The sequence below is a fragment of the Bos taurus genome, chromosome 20, assembly GCF_002263795.3.
Source record: "Bos taurus isolate L1 Dominette 01449 registration number 42190680 breed Hereford chromosome 20, ARS-UCD2.0, whole genome shotgun sequence".
Lineage (NCBI taxonomy): Eukaryota > Metazoa > Chordata > Mammalia > Artiodactyla > Bovidae > Bos > Bos taurus.
Window position 1 is genome coordinate 35,638,167 of NC_037347.1, and position 8,937 is coordinate 35,647,103.

Here is an 8,937-nt window from a genome sequence, read left to right on the forward strand (position 1 = left end):
CATTTGCAGCCACAAATTTGAGGGGGAAATAGAGTAAATATGTTGCATATCAGAAAAAAGACCAAGACTGTAATTGAGGACACCAGGAAAATTGCAGAAAGCAGGAAAGAATGTTCCAAGGCTAACAACTCTTCTTTCCTTTATATATTTATGTGGTTGGTAGTGTATTTGTCAGATCTTCTATGTCTTTGCTGATTTTTTTGGTCTGTTGTTCCAGTAATTGCTGAAAGAGGATTGATAAAATATCTAAGGTTGTGGAATTTTCAATTTTTTCTTTTAATTCTATCTGTTCTTATGAATTCTGTGATTGTTTTTACTTTCATATGCATTTATGTTTGTTACACCTTCCTCATTAATTGACCTGTTGTTATAATGAAACAGCCCACTTTATTTTAATAATGCTTTTTGTCTTATGTATCCGTTTCCTGGGGTTAACTAAAAGTACCACAAATTGGGTGGTTTAAAACAACAGAAATTATATGGTCAGTTCTGGATGCTAGAAATCCAAAATCAAGGTATCAGCAGGGCCATTCTCCCTCTGAAGGCTCCAAGCAAGAATACTTCCTTTCCTCTTCCAGTCTCTTATGGTTGCCTGCACTCCTTGGTATTCTTTGGCTTGTAGATCTGTCAATCCAATCTCTGCCTCTGTCATTACACAGTCTTTTTGACCCTGTCTTCATGTCTCTATGTCCAAATTTTCCTCTTCTTATAGGGACACTTCCCTGATAGCTCAGTTGGTAAATGAGTTGGTAAATGCTCAGTTCGTAAATGCTACCTGCAATGCAAAAGGCCTTAGTTCGATTCCTGGGTCAGGCAGATCTGCTGGACAAGGAATAGGCTACCTACCCCAGTATTCTTGGGCTTTCCTTGTGGCTCAGATGGTAAAGAATCTGCCTGCAATTTGGGAGACCTGGGTTTGATCCTTGGGTTGGGAAGATCCCTTGGAGAAGGGAAAGGCTACTCACTCCTGTATTCTGGCCTGGAAAATTCCACGGACTGTATAGTCCATGGGGTCACAAAGAGTCGGACACAAAGAGTCCTTTCACTTTCATAAGGACACTGGTCATTGGTTTAAGTGAAAGTGTTAGTCACTCAGTTGTGTCTGACTCTTTGTGACCCCATGGACTGTAGCCCACCAGGCTCCTCTGTCCATGGAATTCTCCAGCCAAAAATACCATTCCCTTTTCCAGGGGATCTTCCTGACCCAGGGATTGAACCCAGGTCTCCTGCATTACAGGCAGATTCTTTACCATCTGAGCCACCAGGGAAGCCCCATAATGGGATTAGGGTCTACCCTAATCCACCATGACCTCATCTCAACTTGATTATATAAGCAAAGACCCTATTTCCAGATAAGATCACATTCAGAGGCACCACGGGTGGTTAGGACTTCAACATATCTTTTTGGGAAACAATTCAATCCACAACATTTTGGAATCTATTTTGTCCAATATTCACATAGCCACTTCTTAGGCAGTCTTTTTGGGCCTTTTATTTGCATAGTACGTGTATTTTTTCCCATTCATTTACTATGAGCCTCTTTATGTCTTCAGATTTAAAGTGAGTCTCTTATAGGCAGTAGTTTTTAAGTTCTTTCTGACAATCTCTTTCTATTGATTAAATTGTTTAATCTGTTAATATTTAATGTGATTATTGATCTGTTTGGGTAGGCTAACCAAATATTATTTTTTGCTTTTTACCTGTTTCCTCTATATTTTAGTCTATGCTTTTCATTTATTGCCTTTAAAAATTATTTGAATATTTTAAATTTATTTAGATTTTCTTATTGGCTTTTTAGTTGTGCTTATTTGCATTTTTTTTCTTAGTGATTGACTATTAATCACTAGTCAACAATATACACTCTTAACTTTTCATAAACATAATAACATTTTGTGTAAAATATTGAAAACTTGCAAATATATAGAGCCATATCCACCTCTGCTCTGTCCTTTTTCTTATAGTTATGTGTATTACATATACCTGTATTGTAAATCCCACAAGTCAGTGTCATACTTTTTGCATTTAACAGATTTGTTTTTTTAGTTGAGAGAAAAATGCTCTCCATCCTTTTCTGAGGATCTAGATTTCCATCTAGAATCTTTTCCCTTCAGCTAAGTAACTTCCCTTAGCATTCTCACAGAGTAGATGTGCTAGCAACGAATTCTTAGTTTTCTTTTATCTGAAATAGTTTTTATTTTGCGATTATCTTTGAAGAATATTTTTGCTGGATAAGATAGTCTGTGTTGATAGTTTTTTTTTTTTTTTTCCTTACAGCGCTTTAATGATGTCCCATTCTCTTCTGGCCGCCATGGTTTCTGATGAAAATTCATTTCTTAATGGGATTCTAATCCCCTATTGTAATGCATCATTTTTCTTTTGCTGCTTTCCAGTTTTGTCCTTTATTAGGACAATAGCTCAATAGTTTAACTGTGATGTATTTCAATGCTAGCACGTTTGTGTCTATCCTAATTGGTGTTGACAAGGCATGTTGAATCTGCCTAAGTTAAGTTTTTGTTTTTCAACAAATTTGGGAAACTTTTGACCATTATTCAAATATTATTTTCTGCCCTATTTATTCTCTCTTCTTCTGAAATGACTGTATATTAATCATTTGATATTATTTGAGAGGCCCCTTGCTCATTTTTTCAGTCTTTTTTCCTCCTTTGCTCATCTACATAGATAATATCATTGAGTTATTTCCAAGTTCGCTTATTCTTTTTCTACATCTCCATTTGGTTATTTAATCCATTCAATAATTTAAAAATTTCAGCTATTTTTTAGTTCTAGAATTTTCACTCTTTTATTGTTTAACTATCTCTGCTAATTTTCCTGTGTGTTTTCATGCTTTGGGAGCATATTTTGCTTTTGTTTTATCAAGAATAGTTAAAATAGCTGCTTTAACTTTCTTATCTGTTAGTTTCAACATCTGCTTCATCTCAGGGTCAGATGTAGTTCACTCTCTTTTCTCTTGAGAATGTGCTTCATTTTCTTAATTCTTTATATGTCAAGTTATTTGTGAATGTGTCACATATTATGAAAGTAAAGTTATGAAGTTTCTGGTTTCCATTCCTTTTCTCTAGTGTGTGTTGTTGTCTTTGCTTTAGCAGGCAATTTCCTTGACTAGGCTTGGACTGCAAATTATGTTTCTTTGGGGTGGCAGCTCTAGTCTTGATTCAGATCATTTGCTGCTTTATTCTTTTCTATGTGTACTTGGTTCAGAGGTCAGACTGAGATATGGCTAGACAGGATGTAGGGATCCTTTCCCAGGCTCCTTTCTGTTCCCTCCCAGGATTCCTATACTCACTTTAGTAACAGCTTCCCAGCTTCACTTTTCTGATTCTACAAGCCAGAAAGACTGTGGCTTTTTCCATTAGTGCCCTCACCACTAGGCTGCCAGATGCCAAATGGACTGCATCAGTCTTGGGCTAAAGCTGCAGAAATGGGGAACTGACATCATAGCACTTCTTTCCTCTAAGCATTCACTCCCCACTATAGTTTTTCTGCTTCTGTTCCCTCTCCAGTGGCTTCAAGTAGTAGATTTTGTATTATATCCAGATTTTATCATGCAAAAAAGCAAAATGGCTGTCTGGGGAGGCCTTACAAATAGCTGTGAAAAGAAGAGAAGCAAAAACCAAAGGAGAAAAGGAAAGATATAAGCATCTGAATGCACAGTTCCAAAGAATGGCAAGAAGAGATAAGAAAGCCTTCCTCAGCCATCAATGCAAAGAAATAGAGGAAAACAACAGAATGGGAAAGACTAGAAATCTCTTCAAGAAAATTAGAGATACCAAGGGAGCATTTCATGCAAAGATGAGCTCGATAAAGAACAGAAATAGTATGGACCTAACAGAAGCAGAAGATATTAAGAAAAATTGGCAAGAATACACAGAAGAACTGTACAAAAAAGATCTTTACGACCCAGATAATCATGATGGTGTGATCACTGACCTAGAGCCATACATCCTGGAGTGTAAAGTCAAGTGGGCCTTAGAAAGCATCACTACGAACAAAGCAAGTGGAGGTGATAGAATTCCAGTTGAGCTCTTTCAAATCCTGAAAGATGATGCTGTGAAAGTGCTGCACTCAATATGCCAGCAAATTTGGAAAACTCAGCAGTGGCCACAGGACTGGAAAAAGGTCAGTTTTCATTCCAATCCCAAAGAAAAGCAATGCCAAAGAATGCTCGAACTACCACACAATTGCACTCATCTCACATGCTAGTAAAATAATGCTCAAAATTCTCCAAGCCAGGCTTCAGCAATACATGAACTGTGAACTTCCTGATGTTCAAGCTGGTTTTAGAAAAGGCAGAGGAACCAGAGATCAAATTGCCAACATCCGCTGGATCATCAAAAAAGCAAGAGAATTCCAGTAAAACATCTATTTCTACTTTATTGACTATGCCAAAGCCTTTGACTGTGTGGATCACAATAAACTGTGGAAAATTCTGACAGAGATGGGAATACCAGACCACCTGACCTGCCTCTTGAGAAATCTGTATGCAGGTCAGGAAGCAACAGTTAGAACTGGACATGGGAAAACAGACTGGTTCCAAATAGGAAAAGGGGTATGTCAAGGCTGTACATGTCACCCTGCTTATTTAACTTATATGCAGAGTACATCATGAGAAATGCTGGGCTGGAAGAAGCACAAGCTGGAATCAAGATGGCAGGGAGAAATATCAATAACCTCAGATATGTAGATGACACCACCCTTATGGCAGAAAGTGAAGAGGAACTAAAACGCCTCTTGATGAAGGTGAAAGAGGAGAGTGAAAAAGTTGGCTTAAAACTCAACATTCAGAAAATGAAGATCATGGCATCTGGTCCCATCACTTTATGGGAAATAGATGGGGAAATAGTGGAGTGTCAGACTTTATTTTTCTGGGCTCCAAAATCACTGCAGATGGTGACTGCAGCCATGAAATTAAAAGACGCTTACTCCTTGGAAGGAAGGTTATGACCAACCTAGATAGCATATTCAAAAGCAAAGACATTACTTTGCCAAAAAAGGTCCATCTAGTCAAGGCTATGGTTTTTCCAGTGGTCATGTATGGATGTGCAAGTTGGACTGTGAGGAAAGCTGAGCGCCAAAGAATTGAAGCTTTTGAACTGTGGTATTGGAGAAGACTCCTGAGAGTTCCTTGGACTGCAAGGAGATCCAGCCAGTCCAGTCTGAAGGAGATCAGCCCTGGGATTTCTTTGGAAGGAATGATGCTAAAGCTGAAACTCCAGTACTTTGGCCACCTCATGCGAAGAGTTGACTCATTGGAAAAGACTCTGACGCTGGGAGGGATTGGGGGCAGGAGGAGAAGGGGACGACAGAGGATGAGATGGCTGGATGGCATCACCGACTCGATGGACGTGAGTCTGAGTGAACTCCGGGAGCTGGTGATGGACAGGGAGGCCTGGCATGCTGCGATTCATGGGGTCGAAAAGAGTCAGACATGACTGAGTGACTGAACTGAACTGAACTGAGAGGGGAAAGGACATCCTTTGGGAGGGACTTATTCCATCACTATCCAAAACTGGAAATCCATTTGATCTGTAGGATTGTTTCTAACAGTAAAGAGTTGAAAACAACTTGAATGCTCATCAACAGAGAAAGATTAAAGAAACTGTGGTCCACCATCTTTTGGAATACTATGCAACCATTGAAAAGATATGGGGAGGGAGGAGGGAGGAGGGTTCAGGATGGGGAACACATGTATACCTGTGGCGGATTCATTTTGATATTTGGCAAAACTAATACAAATATGTAAAGTTTAAAAAAAAAATAAAAGCAAGGGCAAAATTCTCATAAAAAAAAAAAAGAGAGAGAGAGAGCCTGATAGGTATTTTCTCTGAGCAAAAAAAAAAAAAAAAGAATGAAATTAACCTAATTACTCAAAAGGAGAAATTACCAGGAAATACCCTTAGGTTTAAAAGTACGTTTTGGAACTATTCATAGAGTCTGTATAGTGGGGACTGTGTGGTATAGTCTCCTGGGTCCTCACTTCAGGATCAATGCACTTATTTCTCCAATCACTAGGAGCATTGGCTGTTGAAAGACCACAGTGGAGTTTCACTCTAAAGGAATTGCCTTTAGAGCAAAGGAGTCATGATTTCTTAAGTACATCCTCTCCTTAGGGGTAGCTGTCACTCAGTGACTGATTAATGCAAAAGTACAGTGGCTCAGTTTGTTTACCTTAAAGGTTGACTCTGAAGGCGTATCTGCAGTGCTCCCATGAGATTCGCTGAGACATCAGCTAGATTTCCATCGTAGTTCACTTGTTCCTCTGCCAACCCCACTTCCTCACTCACTTATAGGCCTTGTTCTATCAACTCATTCAGATCAGATCAGATCAGATTTTTTCAGTAGTCATGTACGGGTGTGAGTTGGACCATAAAGAAGGCTGAGCACCAAAGAATTGATGCTTTCAAACTGTGGTGCTGGAGAAGATTCTTAAGAGTCCCTTGGACAACATGGAGATCAAACCAGTCAATCCTAAAGGAAGTCAACCCTGAATGTTTACTGGAAATACTGTTGCTGAAGCTGAAGCTGCAATACTTTGGCCACCTGATGCAAAGAGCCAATTCATTGGAAAAGAACCTGATGCTGGGAAATATTGAAAGCAGGAAGAGAAGGGGATGATAGAGGATGAGATGGTTGAATGGCATCACCGACTCAATGGACATGAGTTTGAGAAAACTCTGGCAGATGGTGAAGGACAGGGAAGCCTGGCATACTGCAGTCCATGGGTTCCCAGAGTCAGACACCACTGAATTACTGAACAACAACAAAACACAGTTCTGTAAGTTCATATATGTGTATAAAGGCAGAGGAAGCATTCTGGAAGAATATATGTGAAAACAACAATAATAGATACCTTTAAGGAAGTACCTGGAATATGGAGAGAGTATTCAAGAGATATTTCAATTCACATGTGTTGTTTAATCTCTTACAAATCATTATATTTATGTATATTTGTGGAATTAAAAACAAAATCACAACAGGCTTCCCTGGTGGCTCAGATGTTGAAGAATACACCTGCAATTCAGGACACCTGGGTTTGATCCCTGGGACAGAGAGATACCCTGGAGAAGGAAATGGCAACCCACTCTAGTATTCTTGCCTGGTAAGTCCCATGGACAGAGGAACCTGGCGGGCTACAGTCCATGGGGTTGCAAAGAGTCTGACATAACTGGGTGACCAAGCACACACACACACATAATCACAAAAGCAAAAAATGACTCTCCATCTCTATCTGCAGCCCAGATCCTTCAGAACCTTAGCTCTATGACTGTATACCCAACTGCTGTTGTATGCCTCTACCTGGATATCCCTCAGAATCTTTACATTAAAGTCTCCCCCAAATAAACTCAGCATCTCCTCCTTCCACTTTTTGCACAAATTTTCTCTCTCAGTGAGTGAGAACATCACCACTTACTTGGTTTCACCAATAGAGAGTATGGATGTCATTTTTGACTTTTCTATCTACCTCACTGCTCCACTTCCCATTCATATTTAAGTTCTGCTGATTCCATCTCCTTAACATTCTCAGACCCTTCAGTTCTTTCCATCTGTTCAGTTCAGTTCAGTTCAGTCACTCAGTCATGTCTGACTCTTTGCGACCCCATGAATTGCAGCACGCCAGGCCTCCCTATCCATCACCAACTCCCGAAGTTCACTCAAATTCACATCCATCGAGTCAGTGATGCCATGCAGCCATCTCATCCTCTGTCGTCCCCTTTTCCTCCTGTCCCCAATCCCTCCCAATATCAGAGTTTTTTCCAATGAGTCAACTCTTCGCATGAGGTGGCCAAAGTACTGGAGTTTCAGCTTTAGCATCATTCCTTCCAAAGAACACCCAGGACTGATCTCCTTTAGAATGGACTGGTTGGACCTCCTTGCAGTCCAAGGGACTCTGAAGAGTCTTCTCCAACACCACAGTTCAAAAGCATCAATTCTTTAGCACTCAGCTTTCTTCACAGTCCAACTCTCACATCCATACATGACCACTGGAAAAACCATAGCCTTGACTAGACGGACCTTTGTGGGCAAAATAATGTCTCTGCTTTTGAATATGCTATCTAGGTTGGTCATAACTTTCCTTCCAAGGAGTAAGCGTCTTTTAATTTCATGGCTGCAGTCACCATCTGCAGTGATTTTGGAACCCCAAAAAATAAAGTCTGACACTGTTTCCACTGTTTCCCCATCTATTTCCCATGAAGTGATGGGACCAGATGCCATGATCTTCATTTTCTGAATGTTGAGTTTTAAGCCAACTTTTTCACTCTCATCTTTTACTTTCATCAAGAGGCTTTTTAGTTCCTCTTCACTTTCTTCCGTAAGGGTGGTGTCATCTGCATATCTGAGGTTATTGATATTTCTCCCTGCCATCTTGATTCCAGCATGTGCTTCTTCCAGCCCAGCATTTCTTATGTTACCATTATCTTTTTCAGGTTATCATCCACTTTGCCTGGATCGTTGTTTTAGAATCCTGACTCTTCTCTTTGGCTCCAGTCTTGCTCCTCTTTAATCCATTCTCTGCATTCTGGCAAGGGCATTCTTTCTGAAACATTAAACTGTTCAAATTCAACAAGTAGGAGCCTGCATAGAATCCTTCATATTCTTCCAGTTGCCATCTAACCACGTTATGACCATTTCCACATTGGGCCTGAGAGGCAACCTGTACCCTGGAAAGAATAAAATGCCCCACCTCGAACTGGGAGACACAGAGAGCACCTTTTGGGCTAACTGGTCATGTCCAGTTATAGCCTTTGTTTGTGACTCCACTAGACCCTGTGGGTTACAGTATGCCCATGGACTAACTGGAGAAAATTCAAAAAGGGGGCAGGAATGATGAGAGGAAAAGATATATGGAGAAAAGTTAAAGGGATATCTATCTATCACCTATCTATCTGTCTATGTATCAATCAGTCTATCTATCATCTA